This window comes from Lissotriton helveticus, chromosome 4_1 (assembly GCF_964261635.1).
Source record: "Lissotriton helveticus chromosome 4_1, aLisHel1.1, whole genome shotgun sequence".
Lineage (NCBI taxonomy): Eukaryota > Metazoa > Chordata > Amphibia > Caudata > Salamandridae > Lissotriton > Lissotriton helveticus.
Window position 1 is genome coordinate 430538206 of NC_136063.1, and position 10724 is coordinate 430548929.

The following is a 10724-nucleotide window of genomic DNA, read 5'->3' on the forward strand; positions in this document are numbered from 1 at the left end:
CGGCGCGCGCCGGCCCTCACCTTCATTGCGCCACAGGGTTTTGCTCGGCCCTCTGACTCGCGCACGTGTTAGACTCCTTGGTTTGTGTTTCAAGACGGGTCTGGTGGGTAACCAACATCGCCGCAGATCCCTGGTGCCTGGCGTGGGCCTCCCCGCCTGGCGGCATGACGCGGTCGGGGCGCACTGAGAACAGTCCGCCCCAGTCGACAGTCGCGCCGGGAGCAGGGGGCCCCATCCCCCCTTCAACCACGCCGGGCACGGAGGCGGTCGGATCTCCCTCGGCCCGCGGACATGGCGAAGCTGCTGCCAGTGGGGCTGTAACACCCTCTGCCGAAGCGGAGGGCCACCTGCCACTCCAAAGCCTTCCCAGCCGACCCGGAGCCGGTCACGGCGCAACGCAGCGGAGGAAATGCGCCCTGCGGGGGCCGGGTAGGGCCCGGACCCCGGTCCCGCGGAGGAGATCCGGAACTCCCGGGCCATCGACCTTCCCGCCATGTTGAATCCTCCGGGCTGACGGCACGGACCCCACCCGTTTACCTCTCGACGGTTTTACGCCCTCTTGAACTCTCTCTTCTAAGTTCTTTTCAACTTTCCCTTACGGTACTTGTTGGCTATCGGTCTCGCGCCCGTATTTAGCCTTAGATGGAGTTTACCACCTGCTTTGGGCTGCATTCCCAAGCAACCTGACTCCGAGAAGAGTGAGGTGATGACAGCCTCCGGTCTGCCAGCCTTTTTACACACCATGCCACCAATGAAGAAAGGAATGTCATCAAGAAGTACAAGTTGCATAGACAAACTATACTGGATTGATGTCAACAGCTCGAGCCTGATCTCCTGCCTCATGACGGAAATACCATATCTAGCACACCAACTCTGAAACTCACGATAGTACTTCATTTTATGCAACAAGTTCCTTATAATACACTGGGGCAGTATCTGGTGGTATGTCACAACTATCTGTCAGTGGTGTGCTACAACAAGTACTTTTAGCAATGATGAGACAACTACATCCAGTTTCCACAACATCAGGATTTCTACACCATTGTATGCCTACCACATGTGGTTGGATCTATTGATGGCACCCATATTGCTTAGTGTCACCGCAGACCAGGGAACAAGTGTACCAGAATAAGAAGAACTTCCACTCAATCAACGTGCTAGTGGTCCGCTTACCTGATTCTTATATCTCAAGCATCTGTGCCTGGTTCCCATTGTTCAGCCCATAAGTCCTTTTGCTATGGAACAGCACCGTACCCTTGTAAATATCACAACTTGGACCTGAGAGTGCCATGCTTGTTGGTAAATGCAATCTACCATAATATTGCTATGGCAATTTCATGTTGTAGAATCTAAGATTCGTGAGATATTTTGGCTCTTTGTTTGTCTTTTATCTAGGAGACCCAGACTATCCCAACTGACCATGGTTGTTTGCACCACTGAGAAATACAACAATGGAAGGGGAAGAATGAGGCCTATGCTTCAATGAGGCCAGTGGAGCGGAGTTTCGGGCTCCTGAAACCAGATTTTGGTATCTGACCAAAACTGGTGGAGCCCTCCTCTACTCACCCACTAAGATGCGCCTAATCGTTGTGGTCTTCTGCATGCTCCACAACATCGCCCTGTGGGACAACATCGCTTACACATCCCAGAGGATGCAGACCAAGAAGAGCCACTGTGTAAGGTTCCTGAAATGCCAAATGAAGATGATATTGGTGATGAGGATGTAGCTGACTTAAGTCAATTTGCCATTAACAACTTCTTTTAATACCGTCACACCAACTATTAATGTGATGAAGAGTGAAGTATGTGGTGTTAAGTTGTTAGAAAGGACAAGCTCAGGGGAATCCAAGCCCAAGGTGTTTGTTGACCAAAATTGTGAAAACAATGACTACTGTGCAGTTTCATTGTTTAACTCTGAATGTTTTATGACACTATGTCCTCAAAAAGTGTTTTTTGTAATGTGTCTAGTCTGTTAGGTTTAATTGATAATCTTTTGATTTCAATCTGTTTCAGATTTTTTTCTCACTATTGTCATCTACATTTAGACATTTTGGAGTTGTGACAGTTGCTGGTATGTGGTGCTGTTTTAAAGTACAAAGGGAATGTGGGGTGATCCTGGGACAGACAGGCACGGACTTGGGTTGTACAGATTGGTTACCTAGACAACTTGCACATTGATTGAATGGAAGATTTGACCACTCCATAGAACTTGTTCTTTGTTGTGTGATGGCAATAAGGGAAGATATGTGCCATTATTAGTTCAAACCTAATGTGGTGGTGGAGGCAAATCACACTAATCTGCCTTTACATTGGCTAAATCCTCGATGTGTGTAAAGTGTATGTAGCTGTTGATGTGGCTCATCATTGTAGGGCATACTACTAGTGGCACACCACTGCAATGTGGTTATGACATTCCACCAGACACTGGAACAGTGTTTTTGAATTATGCTGTGGCCACAAAATGGACTTCTGCCATGTTTTGGTCTATTAGTATATTAGATGTGGGATTCATATCGCCAGATGGTAAATCTGGCTCCAACTGTTGATTTAAATCAATGATAGTATGCCTACTGAATCTGACTGCTTTGGAATGTACCACTTTCTTCCTCGGTGTCATGGTCAGGAATTGTAGATGGGCTCATTGCACTGGGTATTTGGGTTCTGCATTTGTTGTAATATTTTAGGAAAACTATGACAACCAAATATTTGTTACAGTTTAATAAATTATTTGTGGTTTGTTTATGCCATTTCTCACATCTGTGTGACATAGTACCTACAGGTGAATCATTTTGGAAATGGCAAACATTGTATTGGTTGACATTACAAAATGTGTGCTAGAAGGAAAACTGACAACAAATTGTGAAAAGGAATACAACAGCAGTATATTATGTTGGCATGTTGGGGTTTTATTAAACAAAAACAAAACAACAGAAAGAGGGTGAAAAAAATAAGCAAACAAAATCTGGAATTGTCAGTCATGGTAGATGGAACTATCATTGTGAAGCCAGATTTGTTTGAAGTCCAATGTCCAATATACACCTGGCATCAGAAAAGGATGGCCTCACTGTCCTGGCCCACAGGTTCCCTCTCACTTAGACTACTATACCCCCCACTACGTGCCCTTGAGCCTGTGTGCCCATTTCCACTGGATCCTGGCTAGACGGTAATTGGTGGTGGCTGAACTTTATGTCCTCCATCCTGTGCTGGCATATGAGGCTCTTTGAACACAGAAGATCGCTTCGCATTCTAGTGATCACGTACGGCTCTTCCACGTCTGGTTCCTTGTTGCTTTTAGGTCATCCCATCATGCTGGCGATCCTTGACAGGCTGCAGTTTGACGTATCTCTCTCTGGCGCCTGGTGGCGTCCTCTTTGTTGGTGCTTCGGTACCCCTAACTGGCTTCTCCTGTAAGAGAAAAAGAAAGAGAAAGAATCCTTTAAATTACCGAGAATGGCTGTACTGTGGTAAAAGTACTCTGCGCTCATATTCTTATGAGTTACTTATCTGTTTGTTGTCCCCACCGCTTGGCGATGCCTTTTTCGGTATGCATGTTCTGTGGCCGCTGTAATATAGAAGCAGTGCATTAGGCACAAGTTGTAGAGACGTAACAGATAGGCAGCATAGTTTGTTTTTAAAAAAATATTTGTATTGGCATTTTCAATTATTCTACATGCATAACATCAATAATCCCTCATCAATAATACAATCCTTTTACTCAGTGGCCAAGGCGAAGACACACCCCATAACAACCAGAGGTCAAACCCAATAATAATATCAACTGCTACTGTACAGTCCATAAACTCAGTGGGCGTCACGCCAGCAAGTACCCAATGCGTGACTGCCACCTACAGGTTCTGTTCATGGTCCCTAGTACAAGTTCCACCAGAGTTTGTACTCAATAATTGACATGTGAGTGTTTCCACCAATGGATCAAGATATACAGATGAGGTTCGTAATTGTCGATATGCTACTTCATTCATGGAAGAACAACCATAAAAAGAAAAGGAAAAGGAAATTTAAAAAAATCAGTTGAACGTAAACAATAACGAAGCAAATGGGCCTTGCACAGAGGGGTGGAGCATATCACAGTGCAAATATCTTGCAAAAAGGGGAGGCATAGTATAATGTAATGTAATTTCCCAGTGGAATGCTAGGGACGCAGGGGATGGGGATAGAGAGTCATCCAAATGCAGTCAAAACTCGCCCATCATAATAGTAATAGTAAACATTTGGGGTATAATCTTCCATGCAGTATTCAATGTTATACGGATCTGCTCCCAGCGCTATCCCAGAGGAGAAGGGAGTGTTACAGTTCAAGTCTCCTCAGGGTAAGGCCTCTACCCGGAGTCCGAACCCATCCCACTAGTTGCTGGTCCCTTGGGGTTCTCCCAAGTCGCCATCACTTCCCTTCATTGGTCGGCAATCGGGTGCTTTCTCATGCCCTTAGATTCCTCCCAGCCGATTGCTCTACCTTCTGCTCCAGCCCACATGAGGACGTTCCTGTTCCAGGTGTCGTAAGCTGGTCCCCTCTGGGATTTCCATTCCATCGCAATGCAACATTTCACCAGACCTAGCGCAAGATCTACTAGCCTATTCCCAACTTTATGCTTTGGTGGCCTGGGGAAGAAACCCAGAAGACACGTCTACACTGTGGAGGGCAGCACTCTGCCCAGCACCTCAGCAACTTTACTGAGCACTGCCCACCAGAAAGGCCGCAGGCCCGGACAATCCCATGCCATGTGGCCGAAGTCTGCATCAGGGTGTAAGCACCTGGGGCAGCCACGAACCTCCCTCCATAGGTCACATTAAGGCAGTGGGATGTCATGTGAGCTATGTGCATGTATTTGAACTGTATATATTTGAGGAGTGTATTGCAGGAGATCTTCTTGGGGTACTGCAAAACCCTTTGCCATTCCGCATCCATGAGGGCACTGTCTCTGATCCTATCCCACTTTGCCCAAAGCCCGTCTAGGGGACGTATGGACGGTGGTTGTAGGGCCACATAAAGCCATTTCACGAGATGCCCCGCCGACCCAAGCATGAACAGGGCATGCAGCACTGGGTGAGTCTCCGGCTCATCTCTCCCCATATGCCACAGCTGGGTAAACGTACGTGCCAGGGCCTCGTAACCGAGGAATTGACCCAGGGGTAAGCCACAGTCTTCCCTCAGCCCATCAAATGGGAGCAGGGGGGTATCCAGGAACCAATCCCCAACATTATCAAGCCCAGCCTCTGTCCAGAGGGCCAGTTGCTCAGCCGTAAAGGCAGATCACCATGTGGCAGGCCCACGAGGGGCAACATAGGGGTGTATTTAGCAAGACGCCGGTCCCTGCCCTGGAAATGCCTCCAGGCCCGAAAGGCAGTGCGTTGAAGCAAGGAGCAGTAAGGGGTGGCCGTCAATGGTATCAGCAAATTCATCACTATTAAACTAGGGAGAGAATCCGGAGACAACAGGTACTTGCCATCCTCATTCACACCCTCTATACAATGTGCCATGCATTACAAATCACCAGCCAACATATAATGTTCAAAATTTGGTACTCCCAAGCCACCCTCAGAGGGGTCGTTGCAACGTCGTAAGAGGCACCCGATGGCACCCGTCACCCCACACCTGGTCTTGGAGGAAGATATTCAGGGGGCGAAACCAGCTAATGGGCATGAGTACCGGCAGGCTGACAAAAAGGTACAATAGGCGCGGAAGCATGACCTTTTTAGACAGGGAGACCCGGGACACATCCAGCCACAATCGTTCAACAGCGAAAGGGACCCCTGGCTTAATCCATATAAACACCCCCCTAGCAATGGCCGACTGGGTAATTGTAAACACCTGGCCTCTCCACCTCCGCTTCAACCTCCCAGCCTCCTCACTACTCAAGTGTGTTTCCTGTAGGAATGCTATATGAATGTCCCGGCGTCACAGGTACGAATAAATGTTATGGCGCTTTGCCATAGACCCCATCCCCCTAATGTTCCATGTTAGAAAGCGCAATACACTCTAAGTCCCTTCCATTCCCACTGAATGCCGGTAGGGAACAGTGCGAAAAGGAGCTCCTCCTCAAATCCCACCCTCATCTCATAGCTTCCCACCTCTCTCCAAGCAAATAAGACCAAGTAGCCAATGAAAAGACCCTTAAAGTGGTCAACACCCCAACCCCAGGGCAGTTCGACAATGGTTGGCTGCCCAAAAATCATGTGAAACAGTCAGCACTAAGTGAGGCTCTAACCTAGTATGGCTGTCAACAGGGGGTGAGCCAAACAGATGCAACAAGGGATGCCCCACTTGTAGGAGAGCACCAGCCCTACGGATAAGAAAACATCACGGGTCTGGAACTAGCCAACATCAATCGGCAGCCCTCTAAGGGACACAACCGCCTAAATTAACCAAATGCATCACATTGGGCGTCATCACTGGGAGCTTCACTCAGTCGCTGTGGGAGGTGTCTGTTCCAGTGCAATCTGTCTCTCGTGAGGAGCCAGCCACAACATCCAAAGTAGGACTCTGACTCCACATCAGTTCCGCCACTGCCTGCAGCACATCCGCTCTCTCCTTCTCCGTCTGTGATGAGGACGGTTTCTTCGACGTCCCCCTATGAATTCGACGTCTTGGGCACTTTCCACGCTCCACCACCCTCCGTTCAGGGACACCGGCACTCCTGTCCTGTGGAGTCTCTCCTTTATAAGTTTCCAGCCAGTCCCATGCATCCTTAGGGCAGTCGAAGCAATGGGTGTTCCCTTCCAGCATGATGCTCAATCGGGCCGGGAAAATCAACGAGTACTGGAGGCCCTCTTCTCTCAGCGCCTTCTTGACTTCTAAATAGGAGGCCCGTTTCCACTGCACCTCCAGCGTGTAATCTGGGAAAAGAGAGACCTTGCTGTTGTCAACAGTGAAGGGGGGATGTACGGCATTACGACGCATACTTTTACAACGCGTGCCGTTACAACGTGGTTTTTTCAACGCAAGTCGTTACCACGACTTGCGTTGGAGGGGGTGCGGACTTAGGATTTTTTTCATTTACTATTCCAACACCAGCCTACATACAGTAGGGAAGGTGTTGGATAGTAAATTTAAAAATTTCTTGTCCTGCAGCGCCCTCCAGCGCAAGTCGTGGTAACCACTTGCGTTGAAAAGACCGCGTTGCAACTGCACGGCGGTGTAACAGCCGCGTCGTAAAGGCTGTTCACCGTGAAGGGGCCATTCACTCAAGCTCACTGCAGGAGAAGGGCTCTATCCCGACAGTGGAGCAGACGGGTCACCACCAGACGTGGGGGCCTCCCAGGGGCCAAAGGCTCAGCTGGCACTCTATGTGCCCTCTCCAACGTGTAAAAGGAGGATAGTCCCTCTAGCGCCAAAGCACTCCTGAGCCAGCCCTCCAGAACGGATACCATGTCGTTGCCCTCCGTCCCCTCCAGCAGGCCCAGAATTCTGATGTTATTCCGTCCATTGCACCCTTCAGCATCTTCCGCTCTGCGCTCCAACCAACAAACTCTGTCCGTGAGGGCCCCATGTTGCTCCAATGCCTTGTGGCCAGGCGCCAGTTCAGCAACGTTAGACTCAGTCTCTTTAACCCTCTCCGACAACTTTCTTATGCTTCTACCGAAGCAGGCTGAGTCCCACTACAACAGTGCTGATATCTTGATGGAGAGTAGCTTTCATGTCAGCTCTTGCCTCCAATATTATGCTAAGCTGCTGCTGTACCAGATTGTCTGGGGGAGGATGCAAGTGTTCTTGTGCACTGTCCTGCAGGTCCTGGAGAGCTCCAGCCTGGCGTCCCCTGGGTTTGTCCATACTGCCGGGACCCTGCTATTTCAGTTGAGGGTCCACTTCCAAAGCCATTTGGGAGGTACAGGGTGCCTTGTAGACAAAGTCCAGCTAAGGATTGTGCCCACACAGAGCAGTCCTCACCGAGGGTTTTCGGGCTAGCCCACTCGGGACCCCCCAAAGTCTCACCAAGGGACCTAGTGCACAGCGCTGCCTCCGCTTGCTGTTCCTCCCAGGCACTGCTATAGCATCCGAGTCCAGTGCAGTCCTAGCAGGTGAGTTCCCCTCATCCACGGACACTGGTGGCGCAGTAGAGCCTCAGGTACAGCGGCACACATAACCAGGTGTTCCAGCAAATCACTTTGGGCCAAGTCTGGCCCTCCGTGCAGGCCCCAGCCCGGCTTCCACCACAGTGCCGGCACTACTCAGCCCCAGCACTATCTCGTGGCTCACAGGCACCTCACCGGGTGTGCACACAGCCTCTCCCAATTTGTACCGCCGATAGAGCACCCTTGTAGTGCCCCAAGCAGATCCGGGCTCATGGCATGGTAAAGTCTCCACTGAGCACCTGGAGGGCATCTCCAATCTCTCTTTTGAGGGTCCACCGGGCACTGCTCGAGGCTCAGTGGCTGACACTCGCCCCAGTCAAGTCACTCTGGCCACTTAACACCTGGGGGCCTCCAACAGTCCACCAGCTGCAGTGAATCACCACAAGGCCCCAGTCACTCACCTGGGATCCACTTGCTGGTGCTTAAGGACTGTGTGTTGATGCACAAGGACCGGCCGACGACACCCTCCGCTCTGGCCTCTGCTCCGGGTTCCACTAATTGGGCTGAGACAGCCACATCTAGGGGTCTTCGGCACTCCCCGTACCTGCAAAGCACGTCGCTCCAAACCGGGGCACGCAGACAGGGCCTCACACATCCCAGAGCACCTGAGTATGGCCGCCCGCACCTCGGCTGGTTACACAAGCCGGGGGGGGGGGGGCTGCTCAGGATCAGCAGGGCACACCAGCATGGTCATCCACGTCCTCTCGCCGCTGTTTCCCCGGGGTGCTCCAGCCACGCCCGGGGCTCACCTCCGGTTGCTTCTCCCTGCACCAACTTCAAGAGGCTCCAACCTCCACTCACGCCCCCACTCTTCAGGGTACACCACAGTGCTCAAGGGCAGTAAGGAGTCAGCTCCACGTCCTGAGTGTCTCCCGGGGTCCAAAGAGGCCACCACCACCACTGATGAGGCCTCAGCTCCTCACTGTTCCCTGCGGGCACAACTCCCCCGCTTCAGCGCCAGCAGCCTACGTTCCTCACTCAGGCGTGCACCTTGGCATCTGGGCCCCCACGAGTCTCCGTTGGTGTGTGAGTCGACCCCGGCGATAAGGTTCCAGCTGATAATAAAACAGGCTGATGCAGAGCTCTCAACTCACGCGTCCGCCATTGGCGTCGGCCAGGCCACGCCCCTTAATAGCCTGCATAGTTTTTGTATATTCTTTTATTTTAGTTCAAGGGAATCTTTCCTGTTGTTTATGCTTATTTTTCATTCTCTTATGACTACAGGGCATTTTTGGGCTATACTTAACTCTGCTTCATCCTAATTGTAGGTGGTTGTTATACTGTTCTATTTCTCTATTTGCTAAAACCAGGCTGTGATAACAACAAGTCTCTATTCTCTCGTATAGATTGAACACTGTTCCTGTATATACTGCGCTTGATTTATAAGTAGAAGAGGAGAGTTAAGCAGGTAGCAAGGCCATTACAATGCATGTATTTTAGAGAGAATTGTAATTACTATGATAAATCATCACATACACTAACAAACATTTTCTGCTCTTTACATGCAGGGAATACATATGACTACATTGAACCTTACCTTCTGCACTGGGCATGTCGTGTGACAGATTTTATTTCTCTTACCTTGTTTCCCCTCTTCCCTCATTACACCTGTTTTGCTTTTGACACTGTTGGGCATGCTTGGTGGGTAAGGAAAGTTGGTACCCTTTCTTTTGGACTTGCATATTGTCCCTGTGGAATCTACGGGCGAGATTTAATAGAATGCGAAGCTCAGGTTTACTTTCTGCCTGGGCGATATGGAAGAGCACCAAGTAACGACACGTTGATTTAGCACACATGATAGGGAATCTACAAAAAGAAACTCACACTCTTACACTGAGGATAGACTCTTTACTGCAGGGCTCTAGACCTGACATGACATCTGGGCCCAATACAGTGGCTGGTAGTAGGTTATTTTGTCCCCTCTCCTCCTTTGCTAGTTTAGGTAATCCTGTCATTCATGTTACTTCTCTTCCTGCAATACCGTTGGCCCCTCCTTAAAGATTCATGGAAGAACCCACAAGATTTGCCATAGTCAAACCACTTCCATGCTAATGACAAGGTCAGCTCGTCATGGAGTGCCCATTCATTTCAATGGAAATTACATTAAGTTGGGATTTATGCCATAGCATCCAAGTGGTTATGAGTGTCAACTAAATTTTATGTGGAAAGCTTCCTGTTTCCTTACTGAACAGCCTAAGATAGCATTTGCTGTATCCTATTTAGGCGGGGCTGCCCATTGGTAGATTGTATTGATCCTCTACTTTACGATTACACTACTTTCAAAGAAGAGCCAAGGAGGTTATTTGACATTCCTTTATGCTATCGGTTGATACCAAATTGCTGAATTTAAAAGAAGGCACAAAGCATCTGATTACCTATATCTCTAGTTTTAATAGACTAGTGGTGGAAGCAGGGTGGCCTGAAGCAAAGCATAGCACCCATTTTTACAAAGACAAACTAAAAGACCTATTGGCACAGGTAGTAGATCCACTTGAGTCATATAGTGCTCTTATTGATTTGGTAGTAAAGCTAGACCACAGACTAAATGAAGGCGAGAGAAAGGGAGTTCTAATACCATGGTGGCGGTATATATAAATAAGAGAAAAAAAGGTAGAACCTGAGAAAGCAGAAGACGA

General features: G+C 49.4%; 1 pseudogene; it reads right to left on the reverse strand.

The window, feature by feature from the left end:
* The window catches only part of LOC144829680 (28S ribosomal RNA), a 4189-nt pseudogene extending 3374 nt beyond the window's left edge, over nucleotides 1-815 (reverse strand).
* Nucleotides 816-10724: the final 9909 nt, after the last annotated feature.